Source organism: Balaenoptera acutorostrata, chromosome 7, assembly GCF_949987535.1.
Source record: "Balaenoptera acutorostrata chromosome 7, mBalAcu1.1, whole genome shotgun sequence".
Classification (NCBI taxonomy): domain Eukaryota; kingdom Metazoa; phylum Chordata; class Mammalia; order Artiodactyla; family Balaenopteridae; genus Balaenoptera; species Balaenoptera acutorostrata.
In genome coordinates, this window is record NC_080070.1 from 102,957,989 (window position 1) to 102,984,701 (window position 26,713).

The following is a 26,713-nucleotide window of genomic DNA, read 5'->3' on the forward strand; positions in this document are numbered from 1 at the left end:
ACAGTCGGGGGCTGGGTGGCGGCTGGGCCCACCGGGGGCGGCCTGCTAGCGGGCACTCAGTGAGACCCCGCGGGGCGGTGGCCGGTGAAGAAATGACCGGCCGTCTACTCCAGGCCCAGGTTCGCCCACGCTCAAAGGCTGCTGAGTCAGCCTCCTGGCTTCTGGTGCCCCCTTCAGTCTAGGCCATGTCTTCTGCACTATCTCAGCTCTTCTAGGAGCCATCTGCGAGAATGACAGGCAGATTTTTTTTTTTTTTTACATTTTAAAGGAATGTGACAACACTGCAAAAGGTGTGTGGAATCACTTAAAAAAAAATAAACTCATCACTGTGTCATAACCATTAACATTTCAGTCTACTCCCTTAAATTTTCTTTTAAGCAAGTTTTACATTCTGTAATCAAAAATCCTATGTCTATCTTTTTTTATATAACACGATCTCTTATGTGTTCTTATTTACCATTTTATTAGTTGGCCCCTACCTATTTTTAATGGCTGCACAATATTCCACAGAGGGGTTATGCTACAATGTTTTTTAACCACTGGTCTGATCATTCACCTTTCTGAATCTCATGTGACAAAGGACACTCTCTTTCTGAGACCTCAGCTTGCTTCTGACCTCTTTAAGACCTGATTTCTATTTTGGGATCACCACCTGTCAACTGCCCCCCGTTGCTGTTTCTCTGTGTGTGTTCTTCCCAGGGTTATGCTGGCCTCTTCGTATGGCATTTGCATCATTAGGAGGTGCTATGTGAATGTCCATAGTTGAAGGCTCCAGTGGGCAGTAAGATGTGGGGAAAATTTGATATCATTTTACCTAAAAGCATTTGTCCAAGTATTAGGCATCTTGAAGACAGTATGGAAGGGCCAGAACCCTTCAAAGGAGTATATTCGAGAATGCAAAATAGTCATGATGACTGTAAACCGTGAATGCTGAGGAGGCCTGGGGCAGCCGAGTCATCGTGGGGGACTGGGAGTATCTGTTCTCTTTCAAGAACATGAATGTTTTTTGTCAAGTGTCGAAGGTCTTTGTAATAATAATAGCAACAACCAACATTTGGGTACTTGTTATGTACCAGGCATGGTGCTGAAGACGTTCCACATACCATATGATTTAGTTTAAATCTCACAACAACTTGACAATGCAGGTTTTATGATCTCCAGTTTACGGACAGAGAATCTGGGGTTGAGGGAGATTAGACAGCTTTCTCAAGATCAAGAGCTGGGACTTGAGGAAACTGAGTGGATTCTGACATCTATGATGTAACAGGCTCTTGTCCGTTCATTCATTCTTTCAATGTGCATTTTTTCGTGTCAGGCATTTTGTATAATCAGAGTGAGTCCTGGGCTTCAGGGAGGTCATGGTCTGGGGGTAGAGTCACGTAAGTAAGAATTCCCATACAGTGGGGTGAAGGATGAGCTGGGCACGAGACCACCTCAGACAGGCACCTAACCCAGGTTTCCTGGAGGAGGTGGGACAGGAGCGAGTCCCAAAACCCCCGGACGAGCTGACCATTACAGGGAACGAGGCATGGAGGGAAGACTGGTCCAGGGGGATGCCGGTGTATTCCAGGACATCCTGCCACAGGCAGGGCTGAGAATATTCCAAGAACTGCAGGCCAATCACTATTAGACTGAAGCATGGAGTATGGCGGGAGGTTGGGGACCCAGGGAAGGATATTTAAGCAGTGGAATGCCGTGATTGGATTTTATAAAGAAAACTGGTTGTATGGTTGAGAATAAAGAAAAACAAGAGAAGAAGCCGAAACATGACCTAGGAGATGTCTGTAGAGAGAGCCAGGTGAAAGACGGGGAGTGGCAACGGTGATGGTGAGAAGTGGACGCATTAGGGAAGTATTGAGGATATTGAAGAGGCTTATTGAAGGAGGTGCAAATGACTAGACGCTATGCTGCAGGGTGGTGAGGGGGAGGGAACAGTCATTTTTGGCTTCTGAAGCTTACAGTACTGATGGCATGATTAGATGCGGATGCTGTTCGCTGAGATGGGGTTTGGCTTTCTGCACTTGTGATAAAGGGTCAAGCGCTACTCTTTGTGTTCGTTGTTGTGAAGCCTTGTACGGTAGTGGCGTATTGATGAGTAGTCATGTCAAAGGTGGACTGAGATGGCCTGGAGCACACCGCTGACACAGAGGAGTTTGGCCAGGACAAGGATAGAGTTCATGGCCGCCCCCCCTCCCCCGCCCCAAGGTAGTATTTTCACAACGTAAGGGATTAGGCTTTAGAGTCAGATAAATCTGCCTCTGAATTCAGATTCCTAGTGTGGGTCTTTGGGTAAGTTACTAGATGGGAATGCTACTAATGCCTAATGTATTGCTTTGTTGTGGGGATGAAATGAGTTCAAGTATGAATAGCACATAGTGCAGTGGTCTGACACATAGTACTAAAGGTGCTCAGCATGCGGCCGCAGCTATCCCCATGGCCACCGCCGTCATCGCCATCCTGGTGAATGTACCATGGCCCAGAGACTCCCTGCCAGCCCTGTGGGCTCAGACAGTTGATCTGGCAGCACACTCAAGGGCCCTTCCTTTGGGAGCAGACTAGGAGCAAACAAGATCAAATGTTACACTGTATATTTCAGTGAGTGCTGCAGCTGGCATGGGGGCCAGAATTCTCAAATCTGACTAGGTCATTCTCTCCCTGTAGGCAGAACTATGTGGAGAGCCAAATTCTAATCAGGAAGTTGTGAGCGAAGAGTTGGAGCAAATTCATGGAGTCTAATGATTGCCTGCTCTAGGTTAGGCCGTGTGCTCAATGTTGAGCTTTCCATCATGCATAAGACAGGCCAGCCCAGCGTAATCAGGCTAAGATAAAGTGATGCATCATTTTCACCAGAGTGGTGCCTTGTCGCTGATTCTATGCTACCCCAATGCTGCTGGTCCAGACTCCCTCCCCTCTGCACGGGGCCTTGGAGGGTACTGCTCAGGTTGTCTTAGCAATCCTTCTTCTATGACTCCATGATCAATTAACATAGTCTCCAGATATGTGTATTATATCTTTAGTGGGGTCACAGCCAAATCTTGCTGGCCTAGAAGCTTTTTTGTCCCCATGTGGTGATTTGTTTCTTTCTTTCTTTAACTCAAGTATAGTTGATTTACAATGTTGTGTTAGTTTCTGGTGTACAGCAAAGTGATTCCGTTATACATACATACATCCATGTTCTTTTTCATATTCTTTCCCATTATGGTTTATTACCAGATACTGAATATAGTTCCCTCTGTCCATGTGGTGATTTCTCATTTCTTTGCCCTGATCCATCAAGTGTTGATTTCACAGTTTAACTTTTAGAAGGCCATTTTATTCCCCATCTTTCCAATTTCTTGGCAAGGTTCTGTCTCACAGTCCCATCTCTGGCCCTAAGTCAGATGTAGAAAAGAATGTTTAGTGCATAAATGCGTTTTTAAGCTCTTTAAATGTAGATTTGTTGGAACAAACTCAGAAACTTCTTCAGGTATTAGCAGTCTGGCCAAGAAACCAGATGTTATTTGAAGAAAATATGGATGGGTTGTCTCTTCATATTTATTTATAAGTTGAGAAGTAGTTTTAGAATTGGATCAACTTCTTAAGATTTTTATTTTGCATCCAGTTAGTTATGGAAAGTCCCACGGATAGTTACTGTGGAATGACTAGGATTTTCCAGGCTTTCTTCTCCCTGAGATGATGGAAAAGATTAAATAACCTTACAAGCTTCAGATAAGACAAGCTTTAGCAGAGAATGGGAAATATTAGTAACTGATACTATTTTGTTTTCTGGTTCCAACTGTCTTTCCTATAAACTCACAAGTATTACATTTGGAAGACTGAAGGAAAAGCAAGATTACTTTGTATTTCAGTAACATAGTGAACTTTATGGGAGAAGCAATGTGGATACCCAATGAATTTTTTTAGGTTACCAGTAACTTATTGCTCCCATTTACAAGATGGTAGATTGGGAGTTGGAATTAATGAAGCAGAGTGAGCAGAGGGGCATTAAGAGGACATGCATTGGTAAATTAGGAATATATCTTAGAAGACTATTCAACTACCCATCCTACATGTTTGGGGATTTTGTTGTTGTTGTTGTTGGGTAAAAGATTAAGAAAATATGTCTTAAATAGAGTGACAAGTGGATTCTTAGTCAAATTCTGATTAGTTCATCTCTGTCTCAATTTTTCCAGACCATTCTGTTTGTTGGAGAACAGAATATAATTTCTCTATTCTTACAGAAAACCACCTAGTGTAGTGGAGAGAGCATGGACATCCATTTAGACAGTCGTGGGATGCCAAACATGGCTTCTAATCCTGGCTTCACCTCCACAAGGTCCTTTGCTTCTCAGAACGTCAGTGTTTTTCATCTCTTAATTTGATTTTAATGATATCTACAATGTTTATACTAAATAATATTTAGGACTTCTTCCTTAAAAGCTAGGTACAGATAAGATTAAATGGTACCATGAGAGCACTACTTGTACTTTTATTATATTAGGCTGATTCCTGTTTCTACCAAGATGCAATGAACTTGACATAAATTCTAAATGTTTTCTCAACTTGTCCCTTTGTGTAGACAATTCAGAGTTCTTTTTCTTCCTTCTTTTCACCTAAGCTTGTGTTCATGGGTAGAGAAGAGCAAGGCTGCTTCTAAATGCTTTGGCTCCAAACTCAGAAGGCTGTCCTCTCCATGGAGCCTCCCTGTATACTAAGGGGTTGAATAGGACTGCTTACAGAAGGGCCCCTCCAAGGATCTGCTGTGGAAGGTTAGTTCCAAGGGGTGTTATCACACCAGGCAACTTCGACAATCATATGTGTTTGAGAATCAGGATTAGGTTTCTTTTCCTCCAAATATACAATTTTATTTTGAAACTATCTCACGCTTACAGAAAAGTTGCAATTATAGTCCATAGCCATTTTTTCCCCTGAATCACTTGAGAGTGAGTTGCCAACTTGATATCCCCATGACCCCCAGTACTTCAGTGTATATTTCTTACAAACAGGGCCATTGACCTGCATAACTGCAACACAACCATACAAATCAGGAAATTAACATGCATTCATTTCTACCATCTGAAATTCAGGTCTCATTCAAATTTTTCCACTTGTGCTTTTTATGTTCTCATAGCAGAAGGACCCAGTTTATATTCAAGCATTGCATTTAAATGTGTCTTTTTAGTCTCTTTCTGTCTGGAACAGTTCCTCATTCTTTCTTGCACTTGAATATAGGCCAGTTATTTGGTAGAATGTTCCTTGATTTGGGTTTGTCTGATGTTTCCTCATAATTAGATTCAAGTTATTCACTTACGGTAAGAACGGTAGGACTGTCACATCTGGATGTTTACTTTGATAACTTGATTACTGATGTCTGCATGGTTTCTTCAGTGTGAAGTGATGCTTTTATACTTTGTAATTCATAGGTATTTTATAGGGAGAGATTTTAAGACCATGTACATATCCCATTCTTCATTGAAGTTTCAAGTTATTCATTTGTTTATATCAGCATGGACGCTAGGATTATCATTGAATTGCATTTGCTCTCATTGTTTATTTGATGTTCAAATTGTCCCAGATTTGGCCAGTGGGAACCTCTTCAAGTTGGCTTCTATGTTCTTTTGACAGGTCTCCCTTATTCTTTGAGCACTTCCTTGCTTTCTGGCAAGATATTACAAGATCATCTGTACTTTCCCTGCCAGAGTCTTGGAATAAGCCATTTCTCAAGAAGCTCTGGTTACTTTTACTGGAGAATAATATTTGGAAGCCTAGGTCCCTGGTCTAGTTGTGCTCATGGCTCTTGGGTGGCACTGCTTCCAGGCCCCTTCACTGGACAAAGCAAGATGATGTAGGTTTGAATACATACATACATATGCACATACACACACAGAGTCACTAACACATATATACAAACATTTATATCTACATTTATTTCTAAGCTTCCAATTCTAATACATAGAGATATTTATACCGATATCTCTAATTCTGATCCACCACCACATGGATCATTCTAGTTTACTCCTGTTCATGCTTCGTACCTCCCTTTTTAGGGCATGAGAAAACTAGATGCCTTTATTCAACTGCAGTAGGTAACCAGTCAGGCATTGCTATGGTACCCCACTCCCTACGTGGAATGCCTTCCTCTTGGGCTCTGCACCCCAGGCCAGGCCATGCAGACACCTACCTTGCTTGGCCTTGTCTAATGGCTTTAGACTAAATTGTTTAATAAGGGGAAGGGAAGGTCAGGTTACATTTTTTATATGTTTTTCTTTTGGATTTCTCTGGGTAACATCATCGTAAATCCTCAGGGAGATGAATTAGTATGAAATGTTCAACAAATTTATTTGATCCCGAGCCCTGTTTTGCATGGATTGGGCTCTCATTTGAAGAAATCCTGACTTTCAGAATTTCAGAAAAATTACTCCTTTGCCCTTACTCCCTCCTCTTGGTCTCTGATAACTGGAGCCAGTGTTTTCTTTTATTGGCTCAGGAAGTCTGACTGCTTGTGGCATTTTGATCCTCGAAAAATAAACCAAGCTGATTTGCAATACTGAGTTTTTCTTCAAGAAAGAGATTTTATTGGAAGCACATAAAGTTTGCTTTAAGAGTCTTCATTCTGTGGGTCTACTGACCCTGGATTTCAGAGGGTTGATGCTGGGATGTGGAAAAAGTGGGCAGTGAGGAAAAAGAAGTTCCAAGGAAGATAAGCCCAGGAGAGTCAAGGGACTGGTGGGATAGGAGACTAACTTATAAAAAGAAGCCAGAGGTGGTCACCATACTGCCTTGAAAACATCTTTATTTCTCTCCATTAACCTTGAATTGTTTCTTCCTGATTCTGACCTCAAAGATGGTGGTCAGGGGCAAAGTGCCCAAAGATCTGAAAATATTCCACCAATTAGTGGTTTGTTTTTCCTGGAATAAATGTGATAGGCTTATATTTCCCCAATTCCAGTAAAAATCTTCTATTTTCCCCCTTTATAATTTATTTCATTTTACCCAGCTTTCAAGAAAAAAAAAATCTTCTCTTCATCTTACTAACTGAAACCCCATTCTCCCCTTCTATTTAAAGCAAATCTCATGCTAACTCCAATTTCTGTCCTCCCATGCTCTCTTGGACCCCCTCCAATCAAACTTTGATCATCACAGCTCTACTGAAGCGGTTCTGGTCAAGGGCAGTACACTCCACATTACTAATCAAGTCATCTTTTACCTGGTCTCATTTTACTGTTGGTCATTTCCTCCATCTTGAAGTATTTTCTTCATGTAGCTCTCAGGACACTATGCTTTTCTAGTTCCTCTCCTTCCACCTCATTTTCTTACCTTCTCAGCCTCCATTGCTCTTTCTCCTCTTCTCTTGGATCATTAATGGTGGAATGTTCCAGGGCGCAGGCTTCCCATCCCTTTGCTTTTCTGTCTCTCCCCCTTTTTTGGTGATCTCATCTAGATCATGGAGTCAAATGCCATCCTTACCTGAAGGATTCACACGTGTGCATGTCCAGCCTAGAGCTCTCTCCTGAACTCTGCGTTCATATATCCGGCTGCTTGGTTGAGTTCTTCTTTTGGATCTCTAACAGCTGTCTCAAACTCAGCATGTCCAAAATTAATGCCTCCCCTGCAAACAAACAAATAAACAAACAAACGTTATTCCCCTTGCAATTTTCTTTACCTCAGCTAATAATAACTCCAGTTGCTCAGGATCAACCCTTAGAGTCATCCTTGATTTCTTTTTCTCCCACTTGCCACAAGTAATCCAGAAGCAAACTCTATTGACTCTAATTCTGATATAGACCCAGACTTGTAGACCAGAATCTGACCACACCTTTGCTGTCATCCTGGTCCAAACCTTCATCATTCTTGCAATAGCCTCCTAACGGGTCCCTACTTCTGCCCTTGCTCCCTTTGGTCTGTTCTCAACATAGCAGCCCGAGTGATTCTGCTAAAAATTGTTGTATCATGTCTCATGTCTGCTCAAAAACCCTCCTGTGCCTTTCTGTGTCTCAGAGTAAATGTTTTTGCAAGGACTTGACCACCCTGTGGGATCTGCTCCCCGACCCCCTCCACACCTTGTCTTTGACCTCTTCACTCCATCGTCCATCCATCATCACCTCATTGCCAGCTCACTCACTCCAGCCCATGGCCTCAGCATTCTCACTCCTTTGGCACTTGTGTTGTTGATTCCTCTGCCTAGAAAGCCTTTTCCCTAAAAAGCTGTATGGCCCACCCCCAAATTAGACTGTCCCTTCTCTCCACATTTTCATACATCCCACCTCACTGCCTTTTATGTTCAAGATATTTACCTACTATTTAATATTTTTATTAATATTTTATTAACATACTATTTAATTTAATTAAAAATTTTAAAGTCTGTTCCCTCATATCCAAAGTAAAGCTCCATAAAAAGTCCGGGATTTTTCTCTGGTTGTTGCTGTATTTCCAGCACCATAGAACAGGCCTTACTAAATTTTTTTGAATGAGGAAATGAGTAACAATGATACATAGTCATTGTAAACGGATATCTAAAATACAGATATGCAAAGAGAAAAAAGTAAAAATTACCCATAACTGCCAAAGTGATAATGACTACTGGTAACATCTTCTAAATATCCTAAGAAATTTTTAGATGCAAAATGTACATACTGTAGCCCATACTGTTTTATAATAGGCTGTTTTTCATTTAATAATATTGTGCAAGCTCATCTATACTGACTAGTCTGCTTGTATCATCTTTGAACTCCTAGCTTCTCCTCATTCAGGTCTTAGCCCATCAGCTTCTCAGAGGGGCCTTCTGTGACTGTCCAACAAAGCCCTCCCCACCAGCCACTCTCCATCACATCTCGTTCTGTTTCCCTTAGGACACTATCACTGAGTGACATTGTCTTGTGTCTCTCTTCCCTGGAGTGAGAGGAGAACTTGATCTGTCTGGTTTACTACCAAAAGCCCAGCACCTAGAAGTGCTTGGCACATAGTAAGTCTCAGTAAATGTGTGTTGAATGAATAAATACCATTTGTATGACTTTTGGATTTCTAGCATTATACATGTTCATGGTGGAAAATCTAGATAACAGAGAAGAGCAAAATAGAGTAAAGAGAGTCCTGTTGTCCAGGATTAACAACCCTTATATATGTGCTTCTGGATTTTTTATTTCTATTTCTGTATATACAATTCTAAAATTAAAGTGGAAACATGCTATGTGATTTTTAAAATTTAACAAAACATTGTACATATTTCTCATGCCACTAGGTAATCTTTAACAGAATCATTTTTAATGACTGCATGGTATTCTGGCTAATGGATGGAACAGAGTTTCTGTGAACAGTCCCTTATAGGGGACAGTTATATTTCTTTTTCTCTTTATTTATTTGGTTGCAGCGGGTCTTAGTTGTGGCAGGCAGGCTCCTTAGTTGTGGCAGGTGGGCTCCTTAGTTGTGGCTCACCAGCTCCTTAGTTGTGGCATGAAAACTCTTAGTTGCGTCACGCATGCGGGATCTAATTCCCTGACCAGGGATTGAACCCGGGCGCCCTGCATTGGGAGCGTGGAATCTTAACCATTGTGCCACCAGGGAAGTCCCCAGTTATGTTTCTTTCACCTCTATTTTTCACTAGTGTAAACAACTACATGTATGACCTTGTATTTGTGTGCAATTATATGTGTACCACTTTAAAAATATTTTGGATAGATTCTTCGATAGGAAAATGATTGAAAAGGGATTGCACATTTATAAATTTTTGACAACTTTGCTCTTCAGGAAGGTTGTTCCAGCTGATATTTCAACTGGCAGAATATGAATGTTCATGTTTCCCACACTCACACCTATAAGGAGCCTAATTATTTTTAGTGATTTCAAATATGATAAACAAGAAACTGAAGGGCAAAATGACATACCTGCAGTGATGTCACACCCCCTTGTCATGAGTCTCACTCTAAAGTGAATGCCTCTTATTTGTCACACTTAAGTCTCCTACTGGCTGCTGGTTTAACAAAGATACACTATCATGTTCAGTAAATATTTTTCTGACCTATATTATAAAGAATTTATTCTAATCAGAATGAATCTTAAACTTCCCCAACCTAGTGACTTGTACTAATAGGTTGCCTGACATTAAACCATCTTTGCATTCCTGAAATAAATTCCAATTTATTTTTATGCATTATTCTTTCAATAGTCTGCTTGATTTGATTTGCTAATATTTAATATTTGTTTTTAATCTATAGCCATAATTTAGCTTGATCTATAGTTTATATTTTTGTGTTTTCTATATTTAATATCAGGGTTTTCATAGCTTTGTAAAAGAATTGGCAAGCTTTCTATATTTCTCTATACTCTATAGTCTTGAGGTTGGAAAAAACTGATTCATGAAACCATGTGGACCCAACTCCTTTTGAAGAAGTAACTCTTTGATCTCTTTTTAAGATTGAACATCTAAAATGTCATTAGGCTATTGTAAGGATTTTTTTTCTGGTTAACCTTTCTGCCTAAGTCTTAGTCAGTTTTGGTTGTTTATATTTTCCTAGAAAATCTTTTATTTCATCAAGATTCTATTTATCATCATAACACATTTGTACATAATATTCTTTTTTTTAATGTCTTTGTTGGAGTATAATTGCTTTATAATGGTGTGTTAGTTTCTGCTTTATAACAAAGTGAATCAGCTATACATATACATATATCCCCATATCCCCTCCCTCTTGCATCTCCCTCCCACCCTCCCTATCCCACCCCTCTAGGTAGACACAAAGCACTGAGATGATCTCCCTGTGCCATGTGGCTGCTTCCCACTAGCTACCTATTTTACATTTGGTAGTGTATATATGTCCATGCCACTCTCTCACTTAATAACAGCTCACCCTTCCCACTCCCCTTGTCCTCAAGTCCATTCATAATATTCTCTTAACTCTTAAAAAACTTCACCTTATCTATCAATATCCCCTTTTCTTCCCAATATTCTATATTTGTATTTTCTATCTTTTTCCTCAGAATTACATTTTAACAATAAGCTAATGGATTCGTGTGATGGTTTCATGGTTTATTATTCCCTTATATTTTACATCTTATATCTTCTTTGTTAAGAATAATTTTTGAGAATTAAATTACAGTTCCTACCCATATTTTGAAGGGTTTTAAAGCAGGGTTATAGTGGAGCATACACTCCACTACAGGTAGGAGGGCATGCCATGACCAATGGATCACCCAGGTTCCTTTCATCCATGAGCTACTCCCAGCTCTTCTCTCATCAAACACTGTCTTCAGTGTTTCTCCTGAACCTCAATCTCAGGTTTGGAGAATTTCCCCCAATATGGGCATTGGAAGTTTCCCCAGCACCAGTGGTTTTCTTCAGAAGCAGTGCATCTTGAACCGAGAGGCCATCTGAAGAATCAGACCCTAGCAGGGTGACTACGTTGCCCTCAGACCTTCCAAAGAAAGGAGAAACTCTTGGGATAGATGGCCCCCAAACAGAAGAAGCAGCTGCTCCCGGACAAAAAGGCTGCAGTGCCTTGGATGACCCCTGCCCCTTCACAGAAGGCTGCTTTTATTGTGGCTTAAAGTTAGGTCTACTGGGAAAGGTCCAGAGTGTGAGTTCTGCCAGTGAGTGAGGACCGTCTTCTGGGTTTCAGACTTCTCATTGTATCTTCACATGGTGGAAGGGGCCAGCTAGCTCTCTGGGGACTCTTTTATAAGGGCACTAATCCCATTCATGTAGGCTCCACCCTCATGACCTAATCACCTCCCAAAAGTCTCACTCCTAATAGTCATCTTGGGCTTTAGGTTTTCAACATGAATTTTGGGGGAGATAAAAACATTCAGATCATGGAACCCAGAGAATCTGATGCTCTGGAGCATCTCAGAAGTTGCCAAGGAAGATGCTGGCAGATGGAAACATGGTGGCACAGGGCCAAGGGGCATATCAGTTCCTAGGTCTGATGTGGCCTTGTCAGCTACAGGTGAGGTATAACTTATGAGGACTATATCTGATGTCATGAACCACCAGACTAGTTGGTGTGGCATCCAGGAGCAGCCATGATGAATGCAAGGGCTCTGAGGTTGCTTGAAAATACTTTCAGGGAAGACTGTGGTGAGCAGAACCATCTGCATCGACTCCAAAGCTACTAAAACATTGCCCCCAAATCCCTTACTGAGATACCTCTTCTATCCTCTGGAATTGTAAGGCCTACTGCCCAGAATGTCTCACCGAGAAGCTGATGACCCAGGATTCCAGGCTGGGAATGGCAGACGTTCCTCTGCGGAAGATGCTTGGGCCACCATGGAGCTATCTGAGCTGGCTGAAGTCAAGCGGAGACAGCACCTGCTTCAGAATCCCCAGGGCAACTCTTGGCAGAGGGGCCCTGGTGTAACTGGGGAGGCAGAGGCAGTAAAGTAGAGAAAGCCTGGGGAACAGAAGCTCTCACTTCAGGAGAAACAGGCAGCGGACCAGTGGAAATTCTACCAGCCTACACTCTTGGGAGCAAAGGACCCTGGGGAGAGAATCCACCTCCTATTTAATATCCATTGAGATGCCACGTCACGTGCTGTGTTCTGGTGTGGCTTATGTGTTTCCTCTGGATGTGGGAGTCCTCTCTCTTATACGAGCCCTTTGTTGCAGACTCTGTATTTTGGACAGTGATTCTTCTTGTAGCCCAGCACCAGGTATTGTCTGGCTCACCCCTGGGACCCCAGAGGAGCCACCCTCCTGAGGACTCGGTCCTCCTTGGGATTCACTTTTCAGGTGGCAGAACAGTTTCTTTTGTAAAGGATGAGTATTTATTTAGGTCCCAGTCGGTATGTGGAAAAGAATTTAAAGTGTTTGGATGGTTTCTCGTCTTTCCTTCCTTCACCACGCTGAGTCAAGCCTTTAAAAGGTCAACTTCTTCACTTGTTAAAACACAGAGGAATTTTTATAGTGTGTGTTTGTACAAACTGCTAAGTAGCTTTGCTACAAGGCCTCTGTTAAAAGAGAAACATAAATTATTTTACTCCTTTTATTATTCACTGCAATTTCTTTTATATTTATATTCACATTCACCTGACTCCTTGACTTTGATTCATGTTTCGGTCAGCTAGAGAATATACTCAATTAATTTCCTTCAGACAGGGTACTGCTGTGGTGGTGTAATTTCAGAGATTTTGAATGTCGGAGAAATTTCACTTATTTTTTCTACATAATGATAATTTGGGGGTGTATACAATTCATTGGGTAATAATAGTATTTTTGCTTAAATTTTTTATGGCATTTAGACCTCTGTAAGAGAAGTCTGATACCAAAGTAATTTTGGTTTAGTTTTAACAATTTTTTTTTTCTGCCCAAGTCTTTGTAGGTTGTTTTCATTATCCTTGAACATTTTAAATTAAAAAAAAAATTTTTTTTTTATGGAAGTATAGTTGATTTACAATGATTTCGGGTATACAGCAAAGTGGCTCAGTTATACATACTGTGTTATATATATATATATAAAATACACACATACATAAACATATATTCTTTTTCAGATTCTTTTCCATTATAGGTTATTATAAAATATTCTATATAGTTCCCTGTGGCATACAATAGGTCTTTTCCTTTATTTATTTTATATATAGTAGTGTGAATATATTAATCTTTGAATTTTATTAACATCTCCTGGTTAATGCCCAGCTCTAGGGAAATTTCTGGAGGCTTGATATTCTGTCTTCTCTCTTTGTTCCTTGTAGAATATCTCTCTACTTAACATGTACTGGTTCTCTTACACCTGCCCCCCACATTTCTTATCTTTTCATCACTTTTTATGTGTTTTTACTTGAGTTCTGAAATAATACCTTTTCATTCACTGCTTCTGTTTTTTGGTTTTTGGTTTTTTCCCCCCATATCCAGTCTGCTCCATGCTGCCTTCACTGCATTTTCTATTTTGATAATCATGTTTTTCATTGGAAAGCTATTCTTGTAGCCACACATTATTCCTTTTTTTCTTAAATGCAGTATCATCCCAAATCCCAGTGAAAGTGAAAAATAAGATATATATTTTTGTTCTGTTAACTGTTAGCTGGAAAGGTCTGTGTGTGTTTATAGTTCAACATGGTGAGAACTGATATTTTTCTGCTGAAAAGCATAGTGCTGACTGTATGAACCTGACTATCCTTTTACCCTCCCAACCTCCTTAATACCCCTGATACGAAGTTCTAGAAGTCACTGTGTACCATGGCAACATGGGTATCTCAGTACTAAAGAGGCTGTTTCTTTTAGTGGTGGTGAAAAAAAAAGCCAGCTTGAACTATTGCCTCATGAGAAGGTTTTTTTATTATCTTCCATCAGATGAAAGACTGTATGCCTACACTTTGCCAATATTCATCCAGATACATTTTTGGAACATAAAGCTCTTCAATTTCTTGAGCACCCTTTTCTTCTTTTGAACTAGAATCCAAGCAGTGGAGGCCCATCACCTTACAGCCTCTTAAATTGCACACGTAATTATTCTTTGACTTTACTTTTCCTAGGGCTGCATTCTCAAGTAATATAATTTTCCTTTTGTTATATGTGGTTGGCATCAGCCTGCACGATGAGTTGGTGTCTAACACGACAATTTTGAAATAGTGTTTTTCTTTTATGTCTCATGATTACTGTAGGGTGTAACTCGATCTTGGTATACACCAGAATGTCAAGTGGCCTCAGCTCAATTCTTCCTGTGGAGAGTCAGAAAGCCAGCATGCATTACTAATCTATTATATTGCATATTAAACAAATCCAAAATTTGTCCAGTTTCTTCCATAAAAGCCAAAGTACTTTTGTAATCACAATATAATATTTGTCCACTCCCTTCTCTGTAATTTAGTATATCTTGGATGGCCAAGTACTTCTACGTGGATGGGAAGAATCACTCCTTTCCCCTGTGAAAGGAGGCAAAGAATGTGGTATCAGTGAATTAGAATGAGTCTGGTTGGAGATCACATCTTGGGTTTGAATCTGGCACCATTATTTACTACTAAATTATGCTCTGAGCCTTATATTTTCTCATCTGTTTTTTTAAAAAAAGAAAAAAGCTAATAACATGTCAGCCAGCTGAATTTGCCAGTCTGTAACGTCTGCCTTAGACTTTTTTTTTTCCTGACTACCCCAATTCAGGACAGAAAAACAGTTGCTTCTTGGCTGTGAAGGCAGTAGCTATTTGGGTTCATTTATGCCCAGGCCAGGATCTGGTATTTTGCGTTCTAGGATTAACCAAATCCTGGGCCCTGCTCATTCTGGAAGGGAAGGCTTTCACAGACTTGTTATAAGGAATCCAATAGGTAATACCTATAAAGTATTGGTTTTTACTTATTTCATGTAAGTAAGGTGCTTTCGGCTGCAGAAAATTTCACTGTCAGAGGCTTAAATTATAAGGATGTTTTTTGTTTACCTCAGAATTCTGGTGATACGTGTCTGTAGGTTTGACTCAACAGTTTCACCAGGGCCGCTTGTTGGTTCTTCTCCATGCATCCACTCTGCCATTCTTAGAATGTTGGCCCGTAGTTGCAAGAGGGCACACTGACTTGTTGCCTCATGGCTTCAAGATGGCTGCCTCCACTCCAAGCATTAAGTTCTCACCCAACTACGTTCAGAGACAGAAAATGAAGGAAGTGGAGTGGAACAGAGACTCTCCTCTTCTTTTTTTGTGAGAAAAGAAATTTCCAGAGGATTCCCTCTCCCCGTAGACTTCCCTTTAGGTCTCCAAGTCCAGAACCAGTAATACTCCTAGCTTCAAGGAAGGCTAAGAAAACGAGTATATGAGTATACTTTCTTAGCCTCTATAGTGAGAAGCAGGTCATGGAGAATGGGTGAGAATGCCTGCTAGGTCTTCCACAAAGGGGTCTATTATGCCCTCAGGAATGTTCTCTCCTTCATCTCTCCATCTCATCTGAATGAATTAACCCTTCTTTGTTACATAGCAGATCACATCTTAATGTGTACAAGTTAAATGAGCAGTTTACTTGTTAAACATTAATTGATTATAGTAAACACAACTGTAATCAGACTTTCCTACAAAACTCTATATATCCTTTCATTTATATAACAATTTCACATCCACTATCTCAAATCATCTTCATAATAATGCTGTGAGATCAAAATTTTAGTTTCTCTTTATATATGGGAAACATGGAGATTAAAATTATGATCATACAGCCCACCAGTGGTAGACGGGGAGCCTTAATTCCTTGACCAAAGCTTCTTTACAGCGCTTTTCATGCTGTTTGTAAACCATATCCTGAGGTAGGAAAATTAGACAGAAAGGATATCTCCTGTTTTCTCATAGTAGGGTAAACTTCTGGTACCTTTTCTAATGGGAAGAAAATAATGAAGCTCTACATCCAGTTAAAAATTCCACTGTTCCTTTTTGGGAAACAGTAGTACCTCATAAAATATAAAATGGGAATTTCCCTTGATCCAACAATCCCAGGCTATAAATTTTAAATAGGGATATAGAAACAGAAAGGCAAAAGGGCTTATCTCCAATTTGTATTTAGCATTGTTAATACTAATGAACTGTGGAAATAATCTAAGTGGTCATGAGTAGGGAACTACTGAAGCAAATTATAGTATATATATACAAGAGAACTATGCATCTGTTAAATTATTGTAAAGCAATGTCATTTATGAAAATCGATGCAATCATTGATTAAAAATTCCCAAATAGCAGACCGAACCCAATAGCACATTAAAAAAAAAGAATACATTATGATCAAATGAGGTTTATTCCAGGAATGTAAGGATGATTCAATTTTAGGGAATCTGTAAACATCTGTGATGATAAAATTCAATAAACATTCTTGATACAAAGCATTCAAAAGAACTGATTGATCCTTCCTTAATATGATGAAATCTGTAGCGTTCTTAATCTGCTTAATATTGAAACCATAGCCCCTTTCCCACTAAACTCAGGAAGAAGGCAAAGATGGCCATTTTCTCCATTTTATTTAATATTATGTTGGATTTACTGGCCAATATAATTGTAGAGATAAAATATTTAAAGACACGAGAATTAGAAAAGAAGAGATAAAAACTATCTCTGCCAGTGATATGGGTGCAGTATACCTGGGAAACATAAAAGGCCTAAAAAATAAAACTAATTGAAACTGATTCAAACTAAGAGAATTCAGTAAGGTATCTGTATATAAAATTAGCCTGAAAAGTCAATAGCTTTAATATATACAAACAATAATCTGCTAGAAATAACAATGGAAGATCTCATTTAAAACAGCAACATCAAAAACAACAAAAGACAAACTACTTAGGAATAAACTCAAAGGAAATCTGCAAAATCTGTACAGGAAAAATTTCAAACACTCCTGAAAGATACAAAAACACAAAATGAGATTTGAAAAAATGTAAAGACTTTTTTTTTTTTGGCAGGGGAATAGGATGACAACATCATACAGATATCCATTCTTCCCCCTCCGAATGCCAAAAGGGTGGTTTTTGTTGGAGCTAAATAAGTTAATTCTAAATTTCATATGGAAAAATTAAAAAACCGAAATATCTAGGAAAATCCTGAAAAAGTAGGACACAATAGGAGGTCTAGTAAATTCTACGAGATTATGAAACAACACATTATTAGGTCTCTGTAATTAAAGCAGTGTGACACAGGTGCATGAATAGATAGACAACCCAATGGAATAGAGGCCTGAAGCAGACTCACATAGATCTGCAGTTGGTGTATGATAAGGGTGGCATCTCAAATAACTGGGAAAAAGATAGACTTTTAAATCGATGATGTTAGAACAATTGGGAAAAGATAAAATTGTACCCATACTTTACACCATACACAAGAATAAATTCCAAATGAGATAAAGATCTAAATGTTAACAAAATAAAACCATACAGAGATAATAGAAATCATGGGTGAGTTTTTTTATAACCTGAAAGTAGGGAAAGGTTTTCTAAATATGACACAATCCAACAGCAATAAAAGGAATTTGACTTCAAAAATGTACAATCTTTTGCATTGTAGAAAAAAATGTAAATAATGTCAACAGACAAATGGCAGAGAAAAATTATCTGCAACTTATATCAGACACAAAAGGCTGAATCACTAGCTACAGAAAATTCAGAAAGTATATGGTGCTTAAACATATGGAAAGATGTTCAACCAACTATAATGGGTGAAGGCAAATTAAAACTACCCTATTGAAGGAAGCTGAAAAGAGCGGGAATGAAAAAGACACTGAAGGAGACCTTCAAGATGGTGGAGGAGTAAGATGTGGAGATCACCTTCTTCCCCACAAATACATCAGAAATACATCTACATGTGGAACAACTCCTACAGAACACCTACTGAATGCTGGCAGAAGACTTCAGACCTCCCAAAAGCCTCAGGAGCAGCAGATTAAATCGCCACAATCAACTTGATGTACCCTGCATCTGTGGAATGCCTGAATAGACAATGAATCATCCCCAAATTGAGGCAGTGGACTTTGGGAGCAACTGTAGACTTGGGCCGTGTGGCTCACAGGGTCTTGGTGCTCTGGCTGGGTGTCAGACCTGTGCCTCTGAGGTGTGAGAGCCGAGTTCAGGACTTGGCCCACCCGAGACCTCATGGCTCCATGTAATATCAAACGGCGAAAGCTCTCCCAGAGAGCTCCGTCTCAACGCTAAGACCCAGATCCACTCAAAGACCAGCAAGTGACACTGCTGGACACCTTATGCCAAACAACTAGCAAGACAGGAACGTGATGCCACCCATTAGCAGACAGGCTGCCTAAAATCATAATAAGGTCACAGACACCCTAAAACACACCACCAGACGCGGTCCTGCCCACCAGAAAGACAAGATCCAGCCTCGTCCACCAGAACACAGGCACTAGTACCCTCCACCAGGAAGCCTACACAGCCCACTGCATCAACCATAGCCACTGGGGGCAGACAACGAAAACAACAGGAACTACGAACCTGCAGCCTGCGAGAAGGAGAACCCAGACACAGTAAGTTAAGCAAAATGAGAAGACAGAGAAATATGCAGCAGATGAAGGAGCAAGGTAAAAACCCACCAGACCAAACAGATGAAGAGGAAATAAGCAGTCTACCTGAAAAAGAATTCAGAGTAATGATAGTAAAGATGATCCAAAATCTTGGAAATAGATGCAGAAAATACAAGAAACATTTAAGAAGGACCTAGAAGAACTAAAGAGCAAACAAACAATGATGAACAACACAATAAATGAAATTTAAAATTCTCTAGAAGGAATCAATAGCAGAATAACTGAGGCAGAAGAACGGATAAGTGACCTGGAAGATAGAATAGTGGAAATAACTACTGCAGAGCAGAATAAAGAAAAAAGAATGAAAAGAACTGAGGACAGTCTCAGAGACCTCTGGGACAACAGTAAACTCACCAACATTCGAATTATAGGGATCCCAGAAGAAAAAGAGGAAAAGAAAGGGACTGAGAACATATTTGAAGAGATTATAGTTGAAAACTTCCCTAATATGGGAAAGGAAATAGTCAATCAAGTCCAGGAAGCGCAGAGAGTCCCATACAGGATAAATCCAAGGAGAAATACGCCAAGACACATATTAATCAAACTATCAAAACTTAAATACAAAGAAAAAATATTAAAAGCAGCAAGGGAAAAACAACAAATAACATACGAGGGAATCCCCATAAGGTTAACAGCTGATCTTTCAGCAGAAGCCCTGCAAGCCAGAAGGGAGTGACAAGACATATTTAAAGTGATGAAAGGGAAAAAGTAGAGCTAACACCTATCCTTCTCAAACTCTTCCAAAGTATAGCAGAGGGGGGAATACACCCAAACTCATTCTATGAGGCCACCATCACCCTGATACCAAAACCAGACAAAGACGTCACAAAGAAAGAAAACTACAGGCCAATATCACTGATGAACATAGATGCAAAAATCCTCAGCAAAATACTAGCAAACAGAATCCAACAACACATTAAAAGGATCATACACCATGATCAAGTGGGGTTTATCCCAGGAGTGCAAGGATTCTTCAATATACACAAATCAATCAATGTGATAAACCATATTAACAAATTAAAGGAGAAAAACCATATGATAATCTCAAAAGATGCAGAAAAAGCTTTCGACAAAATTCAACACCCATTTATGATAAAAACCCTCCAGAAAGTAGGCATAGAGGGAACTTACCTCAACATAATAAAGGCCATATATGACAAACCCACAGGCAACATCATTCTCAATGGTGGAAAACTGAAACCATTTCCTCTAAGATCAGGAACAAGACAGGTTGTCCACTCTCACCACTATTATTCAACATAGTTTTGGAAGTTTTAGCCACAGCAATCAGAGAAGAAAAAGAAATAAAAGGAATCCAAATTGGAAAAGAAGAAGTAAAACTGTCACTGTTTGCAGATGACATGATACTATACACAGAGAATCCTAAAGATGCTACCAGAGAACTACTAGAGCTAATCAATGAATTTGGCAAAGTAGCAGGATATAAAATTAATGCATAGAAATCTCTTGCATTCCTATACTCTAATGATGAAAAATCTGAAAGAGAAATTAAGGAATCACTCCTATTTCCCATTGCAACAAAAAGAATAAAATACCTAGGAATAAACCTACCTAAGGAGACAAAAGACTTGTATGCAGAAAACTATAAGACACTGATGAAAGAAATTAAAGATGATACAAACAGATGGAGAGATATACCATGTTCTTGGATTGGAGAATCAACATTATGAAAATAACTATACTACCCAAAGCAATCTACAGATTCAATGCAATCCCTATCAAACTACCACTGGCATTTTTCACAGAACTAGAACAAAAAATTTCACAATTTGTATGGAAACACAAAAGACCCCGAATAGCCAAAGCAATCTTGAGAAAGAAAAACGGAGCTGGAGGAATCAGGCTCCTGGACTTCAGACTATACTACAAAGCTACAGTAATCAAGACAGTATGGTACTGGCACAAAAATAGAAATATACATCAATGGAACAGGATAGAAAGCCCAGAGATAAACCCAGACGCATATGGTCACCTTATTTTTGATAAAGGAGTCAAGTATATACAATGGAGAAAAGACAGCCTCTTCAAAAGTGGTACTGGGAACACTGGACAGCTACATGTAAAAGAAAGAAATTAGAACACTGCCTAACACCATACACAAAAGTAAACTCAAAATGGATTAAGGACCTAAACATAAGGCCAGACACAGTAAAACTCTTAGAGGAAAACATAGGCAGAACACTCTTTGACATACATCACAGCAGGATCTTTTTTGATCCACCTCCTAGAGAAATGGAAATATAAAGAAAAATAAACAAATGGGACATAATGAAACTTAAAACCTTTTGCATAGCAAAGGAAACCACAAACAAGATGAAAATACAACCCTCAGAATGGGAGAAAATATTTGCAAATGAAACAACTGACAAAGGATTAATCTACAAAATTTACAAGCAGCTCAATATCAAATAAACGAACAACCCAATCCAAAAATGGGCAGAAGAACTTAATAGACATTTCTCCAAAGAAGATATACAGATTGCCAACAAACACATGAAAGGATGCTCAACAACACTAATCATTAGAGAAATGCAAATCAAAACTACAGTGAGGGCTTCCCTGGTGGCGCAGTGGTTGAGAATCTGCCTGCTAATGCAGGGGACACGGGTTCGAGCCCTGGTCTGGGAAGATCCCACATGCCACGGAGCAGCTGGGCCCGTGAGCCACAATTGCTGAGCCTGCGCGTCTGGAGCCTGTGCCCCGCGACGGGAGGGGCCGCGATAGAGAAAGGCCCGCGCACCGCGATGAAGAGCGGTCCCCGCACCGTGATGAAGAGTGGCCCCCGCTTGCCGCAACTGGAGAAAGCCCTCGCACGAACCGAAGACCCAACACAGCCAAAAATAAATAAATAAATAAAATCAAGTAAAAACTTTAAAAAAAAAAAAAAACTACAGTGAGTTAAAAAAAAACCAAAACAACAACAACTACAGTGAGGTATCACCTCACACCAGTCAGAATGGCCGTCATCAAAAAATCTACAAACAATAAATGCTGGAGAGGTCGTGGAGAAAAGGGAACCCTCTTGCACTGTTGGTGGGAATGTAAATTGATACAGTCACTATGGAGAACTGTACGGAGGTTCCTTAGAAAACCAAAAATAGAACTACCATCTGACCCAGCAATCCCACTACTGGGCATATACCCTGAGAAAACCATAATTCAAAAAGAGTCATGTACCACAGTATTCATTGCAGCTCTATTTACAATAGCCAGGACATGGAAGCAACCTAAGTGTCCATCGACAGATGAATGCATAAAGAAGATGTGGCACATATATACAATGGAATATTACTCAGCCATAAAAAGAAACGAAATTGAGTTATTTGTAGTGAGGCGGATGGACCTAGAGTCTGTCATACAGAGTGAAGTTAAGTCAGAATGCGAAAAATAAATACCATATGCTAACACATATATATGGAATCTAAAAAAAATGGTTCTGATGAACCTAGGGGCAGGACAGAAATAAAGATGCAGACGTAGAGCATGGACTTGAGGACATGGGGAGTGGGAAGGGTAAGCTGGGACGACGTGAGAGAGTGGCATGTACTTATATACGCTATCAAATGTAAAATAGGTAGCTAGTGGGAAGCAGTCGCATAGCACAGGGAGATCAGCTCGGTGCTTTGTGACCACCTAGAGGGGTGGGATAGGGAGGGTGGAAGGGAGAGGCAAGAGGGAGGAGATATGGGGATATATGTATATGTATAGCTGATTCACTTTGTTATAAAGCAGAAACTAACACACCATTGTAAAGCAATTATACTCCAAGAAAGATGTAAAAAAAAAAAAACCAGACAAAAAAACCCTACACTATCCCTTGTGGAAGGGAAGTGGCTGGGAGGGGCTGGGGAAGGCTCCTGCTCTGCCATAACGGGATCTGGGTAGGCGCTTCCTAATTCTTCACTTCGTAAAATTTCTCAAGCTCTACACTTTAGATTTATGCCGTCCATTGTTATGTTCATTATGCTTACCAAAAAATGAAAAAGTTCTTTAAAAAAAAACCCTGACAGATAACATTTCTTACTTATCAGATGGGCACAAATCCAAGTTTGACAACACGATCTGTTGGCAAGACTATAAAGGAAACAGGTGCTCTCATATATTACTGATAGGAGTGCAAAACTGCACAACTCTTTGAAAAGAAATCTGATAATATTAACAAAATACCCTTCGCCCTAGTAGTTTCATATCAGTAATTTATCCTAAATATATACCTCCAAAGTAGCACAAGGTTATTCAGTGTTTTGTTTTGGGCAATATAATAAGAATGGAAACAAGCCAATGTTCATTAGTAGGAGACTGACTAAATAACCAATGGTACTTACACACAATAAACTATTATATGGCCATAGAAAAGAATAATGACTACCTCTATGTATTAATAGAGACAGGAAAAAGCAAGGTGCAGAAAAGTGTATATAGAATTCTACCCTTTCTGGAAAGAAGAGAGAGAAATAAGAGTGCACACATGCGTTTGCTTATATTTTGTCAAAAGAAATGAAAGAAAGTAACATGGAAGCCAATGAAAGGTGCTATCCATTGGGAGAATGAGGGATGGGGCAGGGATTGGGATGGGAGTGAGACTTCTCTTTTAAAATTTTTTTTTTTTTATTTTTTGGCTGCGCCACATGGCATGCAGGATCTTAGTTCCCCAACCAGGGATCGAACCCATGCCCCCTGCAGTGGAAGCGCAGAGCCCTAACTGCTGGACTGCCAGGGAATTCCTAAATAAGTTTTTAAAATTTTTTTTAAAAAATTTTGAGTGAGACTTCTCTGAATGTGGTTTTTTATATTGTTCTGAGTTCTGAAACATGAAAAACTTTACATATTTAAATAATAAAATTAAATCAAAGGGGAAGAGTGTGAAGTCCCCGAATTGAGAACAAACAAATGAACCTAATGATATATCAATCTGGAAACATAGCCACCCAGGGAACAGGGTTAATCCAAGTGAATTTTTAATGCAGTATTGAGTTATATTCTAAGGACAAAAAGAAGTGCAATAAAATCTTAAACTTCACCAGGCAGTTGTATTTTTTGATAACATCTTTAAAAGTATTATTTCAAAGCTATTGTAGGATAAAGCAAATAAGTAAATTTGCTAATGTTTTTGGGAAGCATGACTTTTATTTGAAGAGAAAATATATACAAACATAAAAACAAAAATGATAGGGGAGAACTTATAATGTCAAATTTAGATTGGAAATATCAGTATGAATTCATGTTTTTTTTTTTTTTCAACATAAGAAGTTCTGACCACTGAAAGGTCCTTAAAACAATGATATCCCAATGACAATGAGCACATCTAGGGCCCAGATGTTGGTTTCTAAGTTGTTTCCCAATAAGTTCCAGGTTTCCTTAGAGGAATGACTGATTTTAGATTTGGTGCAAGGAAAGTCTAAGATGAGCCTGGGACACTTGTGTCACAGAAAGCCAGGAATCACTCAAAGACTGATGGAATCATGTTATAAGTCACAAATAGCAGGTGGAAGGAGTTCCCACTGACTGAACTTGGGACGATTTGAACATCAAATGGAATAATGACTTTAATTATTTGCCATATGTTGAATAAATAAAAACCCGAGTGCAGAGTGATACTAGATAGACAGATGGATAGGTACCATTTGCTGTACCACTGGTAGCATCATACCAACCTCCAGTGAAATAATTGATTCAAGAAATTGTTTTACCTAAAATGATTAGGTGACAGTTATGGGGTAACAGGATATTCTCAGCATCACAAAGTATTACCCACCGATAACTTGGTAATTGCAAAAGGAAATGCCTTTATGATGGAGACATCTAGAGTAACCACGTGGCTTGGTGATCAAAGTTGGTAGCATTACTAGTGGAATGGGACATCACCTGTCTTCTGATGTGATGGGACATGAAGTACAGAGCCTTGTTTGTAAGAGATATTTAGGAAATAGATAAAGCAAATATGGCAAAATGTAACAACTGTTGAATCTAAATGGTAGATACAAAGGTGATCATTGTATTAGACCTTCAACTCTTCTGCATTTTAAAAATTTTCATAATAAATTAGGGAAAAATGATACCATTGATATGTACTTTTTGGAAATACTTGGGAGACTACCAAGGACAAATTGTTGAATTTAAAATGCAGGTTAGAAAATATATAAATCATTATTTATTTTTGTAAAATGTGTATAGTACACTAAATTAATATATTTGCACACCTATGTTCATAGCAGCACTATTTAAAATAGCCAAAAGGTGGAAACAACCCAAGTGTCCATCCTTGAATGAATGAATAAACAAAATGTGATATATACATTCAATGGAATATTAGTTAGCCTTACAAAGGAAATTCTGATACATGCTACACTATGAATGAACCTTGAGGACATTATGCTAAGTGAAACAGCCCAGTCACAAAAAGAGAAATACTGTATGATGCCACTTATGCGAAGTACCTAGAGTAGTCAAGTTCATAAAGACAGAAAGTAGGATGGTGGTGGCCAGGAGCTGGGGGAGGGAGAAATGTGGAGCTGTTTAATGGGTACAGAGTTTCAGTTTTGCAAGGTGAAAAGAGTTGTGGAGGTTGGTTCCACAACAATGTGAACACACTTAACACTCCTGAACTGTACACTTAAAAATGGTCAAGGTGGTAGATTTTATGTGATGTGTATTTTACCACAATTAAAATTAAAATTAAAAAATCAGTAAACACATATGCACAGAGTTGTTATTTCTCTAAATTAGTTTCAATTTTTAGGAAAATGGATTTTCAGGAAACAATAGAAATTGTCCACGCAGCCTGAGAATTTTGTCAGAAGCCACAAAAATCCTTTGTCCCACGAGGTGAGAGGCAAAGTGGCCCGCCGAGCACCTCCTCTGCATTCGGGTTGCCATGGAAAGCTTGGCCTGCTGAACCCTTGGCAGGGCGGGGAGAACCTGAGACCCAGCGGCAGGGCCCTTCCAGGAACAATGCTTTGCTTGGTGTCTGGCCAGCGAGGAGGCGAAGTTTGCAGACTGTTGTTGACCCAGTGCTGGCCCGCCTGCCTCGTCCTTCACACATTCCAGCCCCTCACCTTGCCTGACTGCACCCTGGGGTGACTCCTGCCCTCACAGCTTCCTCCACTTCAGAGCCAGGCTTTGATCTCACCTCCCAGGATCCAGTTTCTGTTGAAGTCCATCACTGCTTCAGATCTACGGGTTATTGCCCGCACAGCATCCCAGGCAGATGATTCATTTCAACCCTGGCTGATCTCTGCATTTTGACCTTCTGGCTCTATCGGGCTCCAGGCCCTTTATCCTAGTTGTGATGGAGAACCTACATCTTGACTATGAATACGTTCATATAAACATACAAGCCATGAAAATCTTCTTTTCCAAAACTTTCAGTGGAGTAGTACTAGCATTTATAGCCACATGGGACTTTGAAAAAAATGACTTATACAGTTCTATTTTGTTTCCCATTAAATTAATATTTTCTGTTTTACTTAAGGCACTGTCAACATAACCTCAATATCATACTGTGCCCTCTTTTTTTCAAATTAAATATTTTGAAAACTTAGAAAAGTACAGAGAACATCATAACAAACACCTGTGTTCAGACTACCCAGGATTAACCAATGTTAACATTTTGTAGCAATTGTTTCAAGTCTAGAATTTTCATTTTACTTCTGTATATGGACAGAGCTGGCCTCGGGAAAACAGTGAAGTTAGCAGAGCTCCTTTCCTGCTGCCCCCTTCCCTTCCCCGGCAGGTG

At 39.6% G+C, this 26,713-nt stretch overlaps 1 protein-coding gene across 1 annotated transcript in view; it reads left to right on the forward strand.

Annotated features, from left to right (window-relative positions):
- Positions 1-26,713, forward strand: part of EPDR1 (ependymin related 1) — a 32,747-nt gene that overhangs the window by 684 nt on the left and 5,350 nt on the right. The window lies entirely within an intron of this gene.